Source organism: Rhipicephalus microplus, chromosome X (genome assembly GCF_043290135.1).
Source record: "Rhipicephalus microplus isolate Deutch F79 chromosome X, USDA_Rmic, whole genome shotgun sequence".
Lineage (NCBI taxonomy): Eukaryota > Metazoa > Arthropoda > Arachnida > Ixodida > Ixodidae > Rhipicephalus > Rhipicephalus microplus.
This window is the reverse complement of record NC_134710.1, coordinates 155773596-155792531: the sequence shown is the minus strand read 5'-3', so window position 1 is coordinate 155792531 and position 18936 is coordinate 155773596. Positions and strand designations below refer to the sequence as shown.

Genomic DNA, 18936 nt, shown 5'->3' with positions numbered 1-18936 from the left:
CGCAATAGAAACAAGAGATTGGAACATTTCTGTCAAGCAACAACTTGTACACTTCGTGACTCTCGGCATATGTATACGACTTTTGCTGTGCACATGACCCATAGTTCCAGAAGTTTGGGGCAGTGCACAGCATGTGTTACCAAACTGGCTCTGATTACGTTCACAGTCCGCATCATTATTTTAAGATATTCTTATTGCTATTGTTGGGAGAATATGCCACCTAAAAATGTGAAACAGCATGCGCACATGTCTAAGACAATCAATATGTGTGTGTGTGTGAAGCAGAGCACGAAACAGGGCAATGCAGAGGAAACGCGACCTAACAAACAGTACCAGCGAGCGTTTTATTTGCTTGTGTTTTCTCGTACTTGTCACGTTAATTCCGTGTTCTGGCGAACACAGGCATTACGACTATTTGGCCCCACGTGCACCAGTTTTCGACATTGGTGCTTGCATAGCATGCATAGTTAGCTGTCCTGCCGAACTATACAGGCTCAGGTGCACCTTAATCTATAGGAGTGTCTTATGCTCTTCGTGGTCCAGACAATATGGCTATATACAGCGGTCTGGTGCTAAATGGAGCATCGGAGCGTTTTACGGCCGCTTGGCGCCGCCACCACCTGTAACAAACTTTGCACAAGCGCTGTTCCGTACTCGACAGCCCTAATAAATTGATAACTGCTGGGGTTTAATTACGACCACGGGGGAAATTCAACGTGCACCTGAAATCTAAATACATGGGACTCAGGCATTTTTACCTCAATCGAAATTGCGGCCGCCATGACCGAGATCTAATTTCGCGAACTTCGGTACAGCAGTGGAGCACCATAACACATTGGCCATCGCGGTTAGTGTATTCGACGGCTGAACGACCGCCAGTAATCGTCTAACATACGAGACACCCGAAAACCAGGAGACAAATCCCCCCTTGTTTATGCGAAATGCGCTTCTTGCTGGTTTTCTCCCACATCGAGTTCGCACAAAACAAACGTAAGCCACGGACGCTTAGTCGATGTCGAGCTTAGGACATTTGGTGCATATCGGAGAAACGCATACAGGATTGCACGTGGGGACGAACGGCAGACAAGAGCGCAGGACACACCGTAGAAGGTGCCCTTTCAACGCGCGACCATGTCGCTCTGCGAAGATTCGAAGAAGACAAAAGAGCAGACAGTTTCAAGTAATTCATCGTAGCCGGTTATAGTATACCAAGCGGCCTCCGTACGCTTGGACATTTAATGTTGCAGCAAACGGCCCAATACATACAGCGATCACACCTGACGCAAAAAACAAACGCCCGCAAAAAATAAAAGAAAGAAAAATGGAGCACTTGCCTGGAACATTTTTGATGACAAGATTGCTGACCACCAACAATGGCATCCAATACGCCGCCTTAGCATGGCAGAGACTCGATGTATCCATTTTTGTGGGCGCACAGCCGCTTCTTCCGAGAAGATGCCTGGCCCACACAATGTGCGGATTACATACTTGACCCCCACCGCGCCCAAAATTAATCTCACGTATAAGTCAACAAATCGCCACGCGCGACCAAGAACCACAAAATATTGCACGACGCCTCACCGCCGTGGTCGGCGAGTCCAAAAGTGTCAATGGCTCTGCTTCCGGCTTCGGAGATGCTAGCGCACCACGTGACAAAATACGTCGGATATTGACGTCCTTTTCTTCTCTTTTACGGAATGAGCACAGGAAAGGAAACTTGGAGTGCTCAATTATGGTCGTTCCTACCGTTTCATTGAAAACGCTGCACAAGAGTGTTCCATACGTCCACTTCCACCATTTTTCGAGAAAGAGATTACAGACTGTCTTTGTTACGGTCATTTTTAAGGTTGGGGCTTGAACATTGTTTACAGTATTATATCATATAATCTAGCTAGAAATAGACGAACGGGCAAATAAGAAAGACGTTTACCTCACTATATATTCCTCGGCTCTAAAAACACACACACAAAGAAGTTAAAGGGGTACAAACACTCATAGTTTACGTTAAGTTCAAGCTATACCTCGTTTCCGTCACAATTTTTATGTGGTAATTGGGTGAGATTTTTCGAGCATATTGTAAAGAACAATGAACCAACAACCTTTGCATATAGGTTTTCAAGAACACACAATTGCACACTTTAAATTAACGCTATTATTCAATCATTCGCACAAAATTACGTTTATTTATCGAGCTTTGCATCTGCTTAGGTGGAATTTTGCGTTAATTTCTTATGCGGCTAAAACTTAGTGCAACCTTAACAAAAGTTTTATTCTGTCAAAAAAATCTTTTTCTAACTTATTATTTTAACTTCGGGATAATGGAGGTTAAAAAGCAACGCAAGTATGTTCAGTTGAGTTATCTGTGAGGCCAATGAATATTTTTTAAACCACTTTAATATGAAGCGTCGCTGGTACGCCATGTGAATGTGGTGCTTTAGGAAAACGCGATGACCTATGCCTTTTCGAGTGTAATAACTGCTAGTGCGAGGTTGCGTAATACGTTCCGTTACTCAGCCCCAAGAGCTCATTGCGCGCCAATATAACAGCCCCTATGCGCGCCACTAGCCATGTTAACTTCCCGCCACCTGTAAAGATTCACAATGCACAAAAAAGAAAGTGCATGGGGTTAAGCATGACATGTCCGATTAAATAGTAGAGCTCTGAAATCACTCATGCTGTGTCATTCTCTGACGTCATTTGACAATGACTCCACAATTTTTACCTCTTTCTTATAGACTACCGAACGTTTAAAGGTCTATAGATCCTTTGCGTTTGCACTAATCTACATTTGTTATTCGCAATTTTCGCTCAATATTTAAAATAAAAAAGGCGTGCACTCCCTTCGAAGAGGGCCTTTGGTCAAACGTGAAGATAAATCTTCTTTGTTTTCGCGATCGATTTCTGACCGAACGCGGCATTCTTCCTACTGCACTGAAAAATCTAGAAAATCCTTTTTGGAAGATCCTCGGATCGTGGCTTCTGCGACGCGAACATAGATATTGTTTTTTTTTTAAATCTATGTGGTTAAGTGATCGCTTGTAGGCGTATAATGGACTGGCGCAATGCACCCGCATTGATCTTTCTTCCCACTTCTTTCTTTCTTTCTTTCTTTTTTCTTTCAGTTCCTTCATTCCATCCTGCAAGAGTTGTGGTAGCGAACCGAAAGCGCGGCTCATTGGCGTCCCGGCCTTTCATTTTTTTCTCCGTCCTCCTTTTTGATCGAATGCCAGCTTAGAGAACTCACCTCATGACTGGGCAATTAATCAATAAGCAAGAGTCACTGTCGACTTGACGGTACTTGTATTTATTATTTGTGTCAATTTTATTTTACCCTGAAGGTACAAGGTACATTGCAGAGGGGAGGAGCTATAATATATGCATGTATAATAAGCAAAAAAATAATATTGAACTTGACAAGCGTTACACAATGTATAACCTAAAACGCACGTAAGTACAATACTACACACAGTAAATGTACTAGGATATTCGCAGTGGTACAACAAGAGGAAAATTTCACAAAAGCTAAATGTAGGTATTTAATTAGTTATCAAGGCACTTTTAAAATGTGTGGGGTCTTGATTGCTCTTCATAGAACCAAGCTGGTTCCATTCCCTAGCAGGCTTTGCCAAAAAATGGCAGTATATCCACGGAGTGAATGATGGAGAGTGGGGCGAAGCATCCGTCCGTCCATTCGTTTTTGCTTCCGTCCGTCCATGCGTGCGTGTGTGTGGCCGCCCGTGCGTCCATCCGCCCGTCCGTGCGTGCGTATGTTCGTGCGTCCGCACGTCCATCTGTGCGTTCGTCCCTGCGTTCGTTAATGCATCCGCTCTTGCGTCCATCCATGCGTCCATCCGTCCGTGCAGCTATCCGTGCGTCCGTCCATGCATCTATCTGTGTGTCCATTCGTCCACATATTCAACACTCCTAGTACCACCATCTCCCATCTTTTCATCATATATTCCTCATATAGAAGAACCGCCATCCAGCAGACATTCCAAGGACTGAATGAGAGGAGGCACACGCACACTTTCTTACGGCTTGCGCTTCGTGTCTACTTTCCACCTTTAACCACCTCGAGTTCATGATATATACTAGTTCACTGTATTCATGACACTGCGGCCCAACGCTCGCTGAACCTTTCTAAAACCAAGGAGGTTACGCCCAGGGAGTATAATGTAGCAACCCTTTCTTGTCAGATGGGGCTCAATGTACATGCCAATGGCTGCTAAGGGGGAATGAGAGACAGGAGAATTCGGCTTTAGTTAACGCGCACGCTGCGAACCTTCTATTGTTCAAGAACGCACAAAAGAAATCTCCCACCGGCACCACCTTGGAGGTCAAAATGTAAGACTGGTTACACACTACTACTACGACTGCGAGGGACGAACAGGTGCCGCTGTAAGGAGCTTCGCCCCTAAAATGACAATGAATGGGCGATTGTGTTAGTTTTGGGCATCTACACCTTCTGACGATAGTCGAGACACGCTGATATGAAAGATGGGACATGTATCAACAGTGAAAACATGTGTGGGTTATGATAGTACACTTTATGATAAAGACATAGACGAGAATGTTTCCTGCGAAAAGCAAGTAAAGGAAGTTGTAATGATGTTTTCATGGTGGTTACGCTGGATGTTCTATGGAAATTAGATAAGATGAAACGTGCAGCACGGTTTTGTATTGTCTCTATGCGTTGGGTTAATGTAATAAGGTGGGGGTCTCGCAACGCTGACGTGTACTCGAGCTGTAGGCGAAAGTATGTGCTGTATAAGAGTAGGTTGGAACCAGATGGTAATGGTGAAAGCTTCTGCGAAGGTAACCTAGAGTAAAGTTTGCTTTAGTTGTGATGATTTCAGTGCGTTCATGGTTGGGTTGGTTGGTTTGTGGGGTTTGACGTCCCAAAACCACCATATGATTATGAGAGACGCCGTAGTGGAGGGCTCCAAAAGTTTCGACCACCTGGGGCTCTTTGACGTGCACCCAAATCTGAGTACACGGGCCTACAACATTTCTGCCTCCATCGAAAATGCAGCCGTCACAGTCGGGATTTGATTCCGCGGCCTGCGGGTCAGCAGCCGAGTACCTTAGCTACTAGATCACGGCGGCGGGGCTATTTAATTACGGCAGGGTAAACGTTAGGTATTTGTAGTTTATGTAAGAGTAGGCAGTGGTTTACTTTGTCAAATGCCTTAGCAAAATCAAATAACACACAGTCAGTAAGAAAGCCAGAGTCAACATTAATATGCATATCATTAGTAAACAGTAGAAGTTGAGTAATACGCAAAAATGTTTTGTGAAAGCCATGCTGAAACGAAGTGAAAAAATGTTATCTTCAAGAAAACGTGCATGGCGTGAGTATATGATATATTCCATTCTTTTGCATGATACCGATGTAGTAATATTGCTCTATAATTACGCGGGTTCGACGTGTCACCGGACTTGTATATGCGAATGACATTTTCAGTCTTCAAGTTCACTGGTAGTGACCCCCTATTAAGCGACTGGGTGAAATTGCGTTGTAATATGGCAGAAAAGTTTGTCTTTCTCTTCTTGAGAACAACAACAGCTACGTCACAGAAATTGTGAACATCTTACACGTTGTGTAAATTGATGTGAGCGAAGATGTCATGACGACGACGCTGCAGCGCAAAAGGCCGTATTGCCAAACAATACATCACTTACAAACGCGTCTTCTATCCACCACGATAAAGCTCGCAAAGCTAACGGAAGGTGTCATTAGTATTAACACCTGTTGAATCACAATACACTGCAGATGTGTCTGGCCTTGTAAAAGCGCAGCGCCGCACTGAGGTATGACACGTGGCCGCTCAGAAGTTTGTTTTCATTGTAATCCTCAGTGGTGCCCTGTTTTCCTTTCGCACAGCGCGTTAGGAAACACGTGGTGCAGTGTTTTGCCATCGACCTCGCGCGGCTGATGGCGACTACAGCAGCATAAAGTTGGGTAAGCGTTTGGCTTGTTTTAATCCATGTTATTGAAGTACGTACTCCCGTCAATCTTCCGCCATGAACATGAAGGACAACTTTAACCTACCGGACACATCGCTGCGCTGCAAATCACCAAGCTTGTGCCTCCCCCCCAAAATCTATCTTCGTAACTCGGCTCGAAGAAAACGCTCTGCTTCCTTACCGTCGGTGCCTTGTCGCGTTTACTGTGAGCATGAAGTAGCTGTACGACTCTACACCATTGTTTGGAACCACGTTCCTATCGCTACTGCTATTTTTTGACGCACTTATAATTACCAGGCTGCTTTAAAGAATCATCTTTATTTTTGCATATTGTACGAACTTTTTTTTCATTCTTCTTTTGGTGGACGTCAACGTATATTAGTTATTTAGAAATAATTGTGCTAGAACGTTAGCGGTAAGTTATTTCATTCATGTGTAGTTTAGTATCGCAAGCGGTGCAAAAGAGGCTAGGTGACTCTGAAGGTAAAAGCCTAGCTAAGCCGCTACTATCCCGGTGCTCACCAGCCCTTCTGTGACCCAGCCTTGCGCGACTCAGTGCAGTTGCGCTATCTTTTTTGTTGTTTTTGTCATGTTTACATGAACGCTTTCAATTGAGGCCATTGAATTGCGTGCAAGGCAGTATTTGCCACTGGCCACAGTGCAAGAATACTACTTTTGGTGAGCAAACGCCGCGAAGCGAGCGCTTGGCGGTGACCTACCGATTATGTTCTCGTTTGCGGCATGCCGATAAGTGGCTTGCCGTAGTGAGGATCGTGGCAAGCAGCTCGAGAATTCTGCAAAGCACATGCGGTACGAGGGCGACGGTTTCCAAATCTGAGAAAACAGGGTTATCGCGCAATATGCAACCACGTTTCAAGCTTACAGCGGCACCACGAAAGAGAGGGTGATAAGGGAAGAGCTTGATTGTGCGGCGAGGGTGTTGATGTGACGATAAGTGAGCGCCGCTACTTTCCTACGTCACGCGGCTTTCTTACACCAAGAGAGGGGCATGGTGAAGCCGGGGCAAAGTTTGTAGGGCCATCTCTCAGGCTCCTTGCAAAGCAGAACATTATCGGGCAGCGGATAGTCCCGGAGTTCACTCACCTATAAAGTATTCTCGCACCGTGACGCAGGACAAGCTCACCGAAACGTTTGAGCCTTTATTTCTTAATTGCTTATGGTTGGGTATGCGAGCGGTAGATGCCGCTACCATCAGTACACGCGACAAATATGATTCCCGAGCAACCCATTGTCAAAAGCGTCGTAAATGGTGTCTGCGTGTCAAATTGATCCGCAACTATACGGTAATCGCATTTTAGCTCTTTGTTAGGCATGCGTACTGGAATGATTCGAAAGCAGGTGAAAAATTCTTCAAATATTGTGAGTCACCATGGTGAAAACATCACATCCTTTAATCGCAGGTGCGTAACTAGAGAAAGTACACATATAATGGTAAAGTTGGTCAAGCATGGTTTTTTTTTCCAAAAAAGTTTACGTCTAACTGCGCGTCAGTAACATCTTTGTGGTGTGTCACAATGTCATCACGTGGCATTCGGACTTAGTGAATTCCACGTCAGAAGGATCTAAAACAGTTGCTTGATAGCACATTTATTTAGTATATTAAAAGTAAAATAGGTGAAGGCGACGCTTTGTCGTACGACTTTTGCATGTAAAATAACTCAGAATGAGCGAAGATACCAGCATTAAAATACAGTTCATAGTTCGGCGAAATTTATGTCGATCCTAAATCCAGTTTTCTTATTCATATTCTCTTGATGTAGACTACGAAAGACGCCGAATCACGTCGTAAGCGAAATAAGGATTATAAATTGCCACTTCAGGTCTGCCTCCTCGATGATTGGATAATAGCAGATAGTGAAGGGGCGTATCGGGGAGCCAGCAGAGCGATGCTACGCCGAACTGGACGACGAAGGAAGGGAACTGAAGAAAGAAAAAAAAAGTAATGACTCTCATGGAGGCATGGCGAGCTCGGCTAGGTCAAAATAAAAAGCCTCAAATAAATCCCGAACATTGCCGTCTTTATAGCATGTTCATAAAATAAAGAAATTCGGACAAACAGTAGTGGAACTGTGTCCCGCACTGGAAGGGAACATGCTTATAATGGCAGACTCGTTGCAGGCGTAAATAAAGATAAACGCGGATGTTTTCAATAGGAGTCCTGCAAGTAATAAAAAATGAAACCTTTTTTGTATGACTTGCGAATGCCCATCATCAACAAAGAAGCAGACGAGATTACGGAGACGACGTGTCTGGACTTCGTCTTGCCTAGATGAACACTTGCGCCTGGTTTTCCCATGCTTGGTAGTATCTGCATCAATAAAAGCAGGCCATATATATATGAATCAGTCATAAGTTTCTTGGAGTGTGCAATCTTCGTTAAGGAAAAGACGCCCCCTTTTTTTTAAGTATGTCATAGAACACGACAAAATATGTCCCCTAGATCACGGTTTTCTCGCTTAGGCTAGCCAACGTCAGTATCGTTCATGATTAAAAAAAGGCAGAAAACGATGAACACGCTCAGTTTAACTAGGTTTCTGTGTTATTACGGGGATTATTAAAGGAGAAATTATTAAATCTTCGCCGAAATAACATTAGCAGTGTTTGTCTCTTGCAGACCATCGCAATTGCGTTAGTGATCTCATTATGGAATACCTCAAGCGCCACTGTGGCCCCTCTAATATTTTTAGCCTCATTCTCCCTATTTCGAAAACCAGGTGGTGTGCGTTCCCTAACTTTACGAGCGCAAAAGCTGAAACTCGCTAATGTAAGGCACGTGGAGCAAGCGTCACAAGGGCGCTGATTTCAGCGAGTGCAGGAGCCGTCTAGGCGACACGAGCCCTAATAGGCCACCGATGCAGCACAACCAATCCGTTTTAAGCCCTCCGGAAAAGTCGGCTTACCTCCGCTTTACCTGCCAAAATCCATGCAAACTGGAGCATGTACCTGTTCCACAATGGCAGCGATTGCTTTTTGCGGAGCTCCGGTGCGATGGCGGTCTCTTTTAATCACACGTTTCCTTCTTATCCTCTACAATTCCAAGCACTACAACCAGTGGTGCAAATAGCACAAACGCAATCCCTTCCCCTTACGTCATGTCTTCTTTCTTTCTTTTTTTTCTATTTTGTTCAATCGCATTTTGCCATCCGGCGCTTTCTAGGCTCTATCGCCCACGAGAGAAGCTGTAATCTTGTTTTCGCTAGTGCACCGGGCCGCCAGCGAGCTCAGCTTCGGCGACTGGTTGCTGCAGTTGTTGTCAAAGCGCTACCTCTGCCCTTACGAATCGTACGATATCTTGTACGTACTCGGACGTACCTCAGCTATCGCTTTCTCGCATTTTTTTTTCAACCAGTGCAACTTTACACAAGTCAATTTCAGCTGCAGCGCGCGCAACGGCCTTGTGCACGCGACGCGCAAGCGGAGGGCTGCGCATGCGTCTTCAGCTCGGTATCGCTATGCATTTTGCGTATAGCGGAATGCCGCACCGACTAAAACGCATTTATGTCTATGTAGAGCGGAGCGTAAGTGATGCTCAGACCACTGCAGCTGCGTACCCAGATGAAGCGCGTGCACTGCTCGGTTGTCTACCGTCTTTTTCTCTGGGTTTCGCCAGTTCTCCTTACTTTGACATCTTCACCTTTGACATTTTGTACACAACTAGGTTGCCGCCATCAATAGCCTCACTCGCTGCTACCCTCGGAAGATTGAGGTGATGTTAGAGCACTGCCGCTGTTCCTTCACAGTGGCACGGGCGCATTACCTGGCCTTCTTAGCATCGGTAGCCGAATGATAATGAGTGGCCTGATGTTTCGTCTCTCGAGATGAGCGTACAGAACCTCTGAGTCAACGCCAGCGAAGTGCGTGTATCTGCGTGCGTTAGTCCGTGATTTCTACAACGGGTGAACCGCCATGATGGTCTTGTGTTTATGGTGCTCGACAGCTGTCGGGAGATTGAATTCCGACCATGGCGACCTCATTTTTGATGTAGGTGAAAATGCTTGAGTCCGTGTACTTAGATTTATATGTCCGTTAATGTACCTCAGGTGGGTGAAATATCTGGAGCTCTACGCTGCAGCGTCCCTCATAATCATGTCGTCGTTTTGGAATGCTAATACCCAAATTATTACTATTATTTAGCTGCGACGACTGGTGAGGAATGACAGGGTAACTTTGAGTGCAATTTGCTTATCGAATTATAGCAACAACGACATGATTTCTATTTTTCCTCTGATGTAGGCCACGCAGTAAAAAAAGGTAACAAAAATGATACGTTATCGCGTTTTATTTTCTTTAAAATCTGCGTGCACCTGATGCGTTTCATACAGCAGAGAACAACTTGCAGCCTATGGTCCTCTATGATATTTTTTTTTCTTCAATTCAGCAAAAGCACCGCTTGCTAATGTTCTCCCTCATCCTTCATATGCTACCTCGGGGTCCTAATTAAAGAACTTTCATTTGCACTCTTGTGCACACGCTTATTCGGCTCACTGACGTCTCGATGCCCTACAGGAAGAACCAATGATCATTTTACTGCTTTTGTATGCATAATTAAAATTAAACAAGTTTCTTCCTGCTTACACATTGCCCCGTTTCGTCAGCTTGCGGCACAGGTCGGCGAACTCACTCTTGAGTCGTCTCACTCAGACTCTGATTGAGCCGTTAGTGTGAGTCTGATTTAGTCTGAGTGAGCAATATTTTCGCGAGTTCGAGTGAGAGTGAGCCCGGTTGAAGAAAATTTTTGCGAGCGTGACTTCGAGTCAGTCCGGCTCTTTTGGTAAGCATGAGCCGAGTGACTCCAAAGCGCGAGATATATTTCTTGAGTGTGTCTGAATGAGTCTCGCTTTTTTTGCCAACCTTTGGTCATATCTACTCATCTTCAGTATTACTAACACCTTACCTGAATTACCGTTTATACTCTCGTCTACTCGCACATTTTCCAAAGCAGTATGGTTCATGCACTATTTCAATATTTATTGATCAGAAGCGTAAATTACATAGGATGGTGCCATGACGTATTCCTGCTAAATCTTCCAAGTAAGTGCTTGATGAATATATACAAAATTGCCATCTCTTTGAAAACCAATGTCCTTACTGGTTCAAAATCACTCACAACTCGTATTAGAAAGCGGTATATCAATAGGCGTCAAGAAGAGCAACGATTACGTGAGATATTGGTGTTAAAGAGCATTGACACCATGGTCGATAGAACTAAATATAAGTTAACTGATTCATAAGTCGACTCACTCAGACTCTGCTCGAGCAGTGAGTCTGAATCTGAGCGAATTCGGGTGAGAAGAATTTGCGTGAGTTTAAGTCCGAGTGAGTCGGCTGAAATAAATTTTCGTAAGTGTGAGTCCGAGTGAGTGTAATCCAGGAAAATTTTAGTGAGCCTTAGTCCGAGTCAGTCCAAAACGCAAGATATATTTCTTGAGTGAGCCTGGATGAGTACCACCTCATTGTCGACCTATGGCTTGAGGACAATGTGAAAAAGCTCAATTTAAATATATTGCGTATATTGACGTAACAAAGTGTTCATTACAAATTCGTATTAGGAGAAAAGTAAAATTTGGTACTAGAGCCTCCATTGGTAAATTGTTCTATGCATAGCTTTAATGGTTGTTTTGGCTTGACAATACTGCACGCCCAAAGAATAAAATTATGTAGTGTATTACCTCCCAAAACCATGATATCATTAGGAGGCACGCCGTAGGATAAGGCCCCGGAAATTTCGACCACCTGGTGGTCTTATCCGTGCACTGACATTGCACAGAACATGGGCCTCTACCATTTCGCCTCCGTCGAAATGCGACTGCCGTGACCGGGATCGAACGAAACTTTAAGGCCAACATCCGGACACCATAAACACTGCACAACGGAGGCGGACGAATACCGCATGCTCTAACGATGGCCAACCTGTGAAAGCTTATGCTGTATGCCCCGCTGCGGTGCTTTAGTGGCTAAGGTACTCGGCTACTGACCCGCAGGTTGCGGGATCAAATCCAGGCTGCGGCGGCTGCATTTCCGATGTAGGCGGCAACGTTAAAGGACCGTGTGCTCGGATTTGGGTGCTCGTTAAGGAACCCCAGTTGGTCGAAATTTTCGGAGACTCCCACTGCGGTGTCTCATAATTTTATGGTGGTTTTGGACGTTAAACCTCACGTAATTATCAATCATAAAGTTTATGCTGTACGCGCCACTTAAATAGCAACAGAAAATGGGGCCCTGAACTGAGGATTTCACAGTTTGGAACTTCACGACGAGAACGATAAAAAAAGATTATTTTAGTACGACTGATCAATTACGCCGAGGTTAATGCCTTTAGTAGCGACTGGAATATTGGCTCCACGTGTTTTATAATCAAGCGCTTATATTTTTTTTTTGACAAAAAGAGTACTGGTGACGCCGCCATGTTTGGATACACTCTATTTATAAAAAGCACCTGCTGGGCCCAGCCTCGAAAGCAGCGTGGGTTCCTGTTGCCACCACGTTTACAGCCTGACTCAACATTCGCAATGAATTGAAATCCTTGTTCGTTTTTTATAGCGATAGTTACGCACTATTCTCTAGCAGTAATTGTACAGGTTTAAATTTCCAAACCCGCGATGTGGTTATGAAAGACGCCGTTGGGGAGAGCTCCAGAAATTTCCACCACCTGGGCTTCTTTGACGTGCACCCAATCCTAAGGACACAAGTCTCATTAATTTTCGCCTTTACAGAAAATGCGCCCGCCGTGCCGGGATCCGATTCCATGACCCGTGCGTGATCAGTTGAGCACCATCGCCAGATTACCATGATGGGTAGAAATGCTTTAGAATAATCATTACAACAAGTGATGGAACGACGTAAGTGTAATGTGCATGTATAGCCGGTTGAAACAAAGCATCTCCATTAGTTCATTCTATTCACGACGTTCGGGCACTTGCAGCACCCATTCATATGCATGATTATTTTGGTCTCCTTCTCGTAACAATATGAGCGTTGAATAGTACAACTCGGCTCTACAAAGGCAATCATGGTGCAATGTTCTGTTACGATGTTCTGTCACTCAGCATGACGATTGCCAGTGTGCATGCTAATGCCTTGAATATCTGACTGTGCATGAAATATATAGCACCGAATGAGTTCGGTGTCTTGAAGTATGCCGTCTATGTGAATAAGAAAACATAATATAGTTTTACTTGATTATCATCATCATCGCCATCATTATCATGATTATCATCAGCCTGAGTACGTCCACTGCATGACAAAGGCCTCTCCCATGTTCCGCCAGGTAACCCGATCCTGTGCTTGCTGCTGCCAATTTATACCCACAAACTTCTTAATCTCATCTGCCCACCTAACCTTCTGTCTTCTCCTAATCCAATCGCCTTCTCCGGGAATCCAGTTAGTTACCCTTAATGACCAGCAGTTATCCTGTGTACGCGCTACATGCCCGGTCCATGTCAATTTCTTCTTCTTGATTTCAACTATAATATCCTTAACCCCCGTTTGTCCCCTAATCCACTCTGCTCTCTTCTTGTCTCTTAAGGTTACACCTACCGATTTTTTTTCCATTGCTCACTGCGTCGTCCTCAATTTAAGCTGAACCCTCTTTGTAAGCCTCCAGGTTTCTGCTCCGCCACTAAGTACCGGCAAAATACAGCTGTTATATACCTTTCCCTTAAAAGATAGTGGCAATCTACCTGTCATAATTTGAAAGTGCTTGCCAAATGTGCTCAATCCCATTCTTATTCTTCTAGTTACTTCAATCTCATGGTTCGGCTCCGCGGTTATTACCTGCCCTAAGTAGACATAGTCTTTTACAACTTGAAGTGCACTATTACCTATCTCGAAGCACTGCTCTTTTCCGAGGTTATTGAACATTACTTTCGTTTTCTGCAGATTATTTTAAGACCCACCTTTCTGCTCTCCTTGTCTAACTCCGTAATTATGAGTTGCGATTTGTCCCCTCAGTTACTCAGCAATGCAATGTCATCGGCGAAGCGCAGGTTATCAAGGTACTCTCCATTAACTCTTATCCCTAACTGTTCCCATTCTAAGCTTTGGAACACCTCCTGTAAGCACGCGGTAATTAACATTGGGGAGATTGTGTCCCCCTGCCTTTCACCTTTCTTGATTGGTATTCCGTTGCTTTTTTTATGAAGCACTATGGTAGCAGTTGTTCCCGTGTAGTTTTCTTCCAAGATGTTTATATATACTTCATCTACGCCCTGATTACGCAGTGTCTGCATGACGGCTGATATTTTTACTGAATCAAACGCCTTCTCGTAATCTATGAAGGCTATGTATAGTGGTTGGTTTTATTGTGAGCATTTGTCTATTACCTGATTGATAGTATGATTGTGGTCGATTGTTGAGTAGCCTGTTCGAAATCCTGCTTCTTCCTTTGGTTGATTGAATTCTAATGTTTTCTTTACTCTGTTAGCAATTACCTTTGTAAATAGCTCGTATACTACAGAGAGGAAGCTGATCGGCCTGTAATTCTTCAAGTCCTTGTCATCTCCTTTCTTATGTATTAAGATGTAGTTAGCGTTCTTCTAAGACTCTGATACTCTTCCCGTCAGGAGACACCTCGTAAACAGGGTGGCTAGTTTTTCTAACACAATCTGTCCTCCATCTTTCAGCATATCTGATGTTACCTGATCCTCACCAGCAGCTTTGCCTCTTTGCATGCTCTCCAAGGCTTTTCTGACTTCTTCTATCATTACTGGTGGGCTGTCATCTGGGTTACTGCTAGTTTTTATAGTATTAAAGTCGTGGTTGTCCCGGCTACTGTACAGATCTCTGTAAAACTCTTCCGCTATTTTAACTATCCTATCCATATTAGTAGTTATTTTTCCTTCTCTGTCCCTTAGTGCATACATCCAATTTTCGCCTAAACCAAGTTTTCTCTTCACTGCTTTGACGCTTTCTCCGTTTTTCAGAGCGTGTTCAATTCTCTCCATGTTACTTGATAGAAGGACAGAAACTTGATCTAGTGCGTAGCTATGCATGATGAAAAAAAAAAGGCTTCTGCGTATGCTGCCCCTCATTGCAGGATCGCCGTAATTATTTGTGCTTGATGCGCATTTAAGGCACAATTTATTGCTCACTCTCCTCTCATGCATGCGGCTTGGAGTCGACGATTCTTGTTATAGCCGAGCTCTCCCCGTCCTCCGCATTCTCGCCATGAAAGCGCCAATCTTTCTATGAATGTGGCTTTTTTCCTCTTTCGCGCTAGCTTTCGACGTGTCCTAGAGAGTCCCACTACCTTCATGCTGCAGCATAGCCCTGATAACGCTCCTTTTAGAAAATGAACGCATTCACTCGCTGTGCGCGAGCTCTCGCGGGGTTCGTTCGTCTCCGCAACGTGCCGCATGCCGCGACAGGGCGCCGACGACGCGCGGTGTGCAGTCCGCAATCGTCACGCTCCCCCGCGCGCTTCACTAGCTGCTCAGGTTGCGCCGTGGGTGTGCTACGCACCGCTTCACCTCGCCATAAAACGGCGAGCTTTTCACTTCTGTCAGCTTCATATTGAACCTTCCGTGCATGACAAACTGGGCGCACACGCAGCAGGTGACGCCGTGCGCGCGAGCAACGAAGCTGTTTTCTCGAGGTAGTTCATGCTGATTGCTTCGTTGTGCCTTTTTTCCTTATTTTCTCTTTCTGCGATGTAAGGCAAGGTTGTAGCTGTACGCCGACTGATGAACGAATGTCAAATGCCAGCAAAGGCGTCTATGAATAGCGCGCTATGATTAAAAGCCCCAGCGCATTAATCGAACTGATTCTCCGTTGCGGAACGGTAACAAGGTTGAGGTTCATATAGACCCAAAACAGGCGCGCAGACTTCGAGAGTCAAAGTTGAATGGAAAGCTTCTGAATTAATTTTGAAGACCTGTCGTTCTTCAACATGCACCCAAGGCTGGGTAGAAGGGCGTTTTAGTGCTCCGGAAGCCTCTAAATGTGGCCATCAAAATTATAAATGAAACTGCAACATGGCGCTTAGCGGTAGAGGGGCTTGGGGAAACAGCTCGAGGTGATGAAAAAGGCGGCTTAAAACGCATATTGTACTATCAATTCATTTCACCGTATAGAAAAAGATATACAAGTTTACGTTTACTTTACTCCCCGGCTCCATTTATCATAATGGTCATGCTCTGTTTATTCTATGCCTCGCGCAAGATGAACATCTCTACGAATGATCTCGAATTTGTCATGTCCTGTGCGAGCTCATTCCTTTAATTTGACAAGTGTCCTAATTTCATATAGTGTTAGGAATGCTGTTGGGGCTTAAGACATGTCTGGAGTGCAAATACTTTAACCGCAATATGTTGCATAATCTAGCATTGGTTCAGGAACCAAGCGTGAATACATTGAGATTGTGGTTCTCGCTGGATGTATTGATACAAGTCTTTCTCGCATTACGCTCAAGTGTTCTTTGTGTAAGTCAAGTTAATCCTTTGTGATTTCTTATATGAATGTTATTTTTCAACACGAAAGTGTTTTTTTCCGGGGTCCACCAAATCTCCAGTTATGCATTTCTGCCACGGAATTGACGTCAAAAAAAAATGCACACGATCAGGTCGCAAAGAAAAAAAGTTTCCTCAGCTGGTGTCGCACCCATGACCCCTCGGCCCGCGACAGCAGCAGCCGGGCACTGCGCCACGGTCACATATCGTGACGACTGTACAAACGCGCCTTTCATATCCTACAGTTTCCTCTCGCAGTGCTCTTTGTCGGCGGTTAAGTAATGAGTCATGACTGTGGCCACCGTGATTAGCTCCTGCAACGCGTCGATGCTACGCGTCCGTCAAATTCGGCACGTTCCGAAAGGGAAGTGTAATTTGTCCACGCCTTCACACACCGCGAGGGAATGATCTTAGTCCAAGTGCCAGGCCTCGACTTTGCTCACTGCATGCATCTATATAAGAAATAGGCGTGCGATGCGCACCTGCTTGTCCTGGCTGTAACACCGAAAAAATCGCGGCCGGGCTGGAAGACAAGAGATTATTGTTTCGTTTCCCCCAAGTGTTGCCGTGTTTTTCAACTCTTTAACACACGGCGCGGAACGGCGACTTTAGCTTAAGTTTTGCGTCCAGCCAGTGACGCTCTTGTAGCTGTCGCAACGGTTTCTTTAATTACACGCTCACCATTCATTACTAGAGCTACCACAATGGTTTGTTTTTTCATTAATCATGGACGTTAGTTGTCGGAATGGAGATGTACCACCAAGTGCCATCGTGGGGGCGTCTGTGTTAAAACACCAATAGACATTGTGCAAGCTCTGTTACATCGTTGTGCAGTAAAATTCAACATTTTATTTTCGTGTTATACGAATTCATGTGAATGAGGGATCAACCATCTTTTTTTCCTTCAACAGCTCAAGCTCAGACCCTGTGAAATTCAACTATGGAATAGAAATCAAGAGAAGCAGCCACACCGGCACTTTTCATCACACTGTGCCCGCCGAATGGCGTACACGTCGTGTAGGTGGCAGAATGGCTCCAAAGTAGGTACACCCGCACCACTCGTAAGGTCATCTTCTTCACGGCAATGTCGTAGTTTTACCCTCGATTCGATACCCTTCTCAACTGCAATAATATGAGCGCTGCAGGGCAGCTCTACGGTTGAAGATAACTTACGTTTCGTTGGAATTTCCGCGGAGTTGTTGGCATGACGCAGTAGCGGAAGCTCCGGTTGTCGTCAGATGCGGCAGAGTAATGTGAGATGAGCAGAAACGTTTCATAATACATCAAAGCGTCACCAAAATTTGAGTACATGTGAAAGGTTCTGCCTGATGTTGCATAATCATAGCTCTTTGCTAGTGCGAATGGTTGGCGCGTGCACGCGGTCATTGACATACGCCGTGCTACTTGGCGGTTCTTCGCTAGTATCATTACTGCCTAGATTAGGGTAGACAGTCTCACGGTGCTCCACCAGTCACATCCTACGTGATGTTTTTGCTCAGACCACAGGACTCTTCCGCTTGTGACGGCGACCAGCAGGGGCGGTGCTGTGCTGTTTAGGATATGGAAACACATGGTGACCGTCAACGAAGCTTAGCTAGCACTTCTGCAGAACGTTGGCGCTGCCTCCTGCTTTAGTTTGTCGAAAGTGGAGGAAGATTACGAGGCTAAATCAGACCTTAGGAAGTCTCAAGTTCCACCAATTTTCGAGTTCGGCGCATGCGCATAGAATCGTAAGAACCAATGAGCATGCGCCGCATTTAGAAAGGTCGCCAGCAGTTGGCGCGCCACGGAACTTCGGCCACACACTTGCGTGTTCCCTCTAACAGTGGACCGTACTGTAATATATTTTATTGATATGTGATGTTTAACATCCCAAAACTACCATATGATTATGATAGACGCCATAGTGAAGGGCTTCGGGTATTTCGACCATTTGGGATTCTTTAACGTGCACCCAAATCTTAGCAACACATGCCTACAGCATTTTCGCCTCCATCAAAAGTTAAGCCGCCGCAGCCTGGATTCGTGGACCTTACTGTACCTTTGCACTGATCCTACACGTGTTCGAATGCTCGCGCTTCTCTCGACTTTCGTTCCAACATAAATTTTTTGCAAAAAACCACACCTCTTTGTGTCCTCAGCTGGACTGCAGTATGTCGTAATGCAATAAAATCTAGGGGTGTTAAGCCGTGCTCGGCGAAAGCAAGAGCTGAAAATCGAAGCTTTCACTGAAGCACATTATGCTGATTTTTACGACTGTTTCGTAATGATAGCTTCTGCAAGCGAGATACGCTTTTCCGTTTGTTTTGCCTCTGAAGACGAAGCCGCTCCGTTTGCAAACTCTCAATAATGGTACTGATACGATTTATTATTGTTATTACTTTATTGAAACATCGTTGCTGGCTTGCTGTCACTAAAAATATTGTTCTTTGTACCGCCTCGTGAATTCTTTTCAATTGTGCCAGTTGTCAATGTATGCCTTTCGGTTCCATGTAACCTTTGT

At 44.9% G+C, this 18936-nt stretch overlaps 1 protein-coding gene and 1 long non-coding RNA gene across 2 annotated transcripts in view; one reads left to right on the top strand and one right to left on the bottom strand.

Annotated features, from left to right (window-relative positions):
* Window positions 1-18936, top strand: part of LOC142775123 (uncharacterized) — a 789190-nt gene that overhangs the window by 575769 nt on the left and 194485 nt on the right. The gene's annotated exons all lie outside the window — the stretch shown is intronic.
* Window positions 7560-9017, bottom strand: LOC142777012 (uncharacterized). The gene is made up of 3 exons (XR_012887897.1): window positions 8889-9017; window positions 8170-8296; window positions 7560-7908 (listed from the first exon to the last, which is right to left on the bottom strand). It is a non-coding gene; the product is annotated as an uncharacterized LOC142777012 (long non-coding RNA).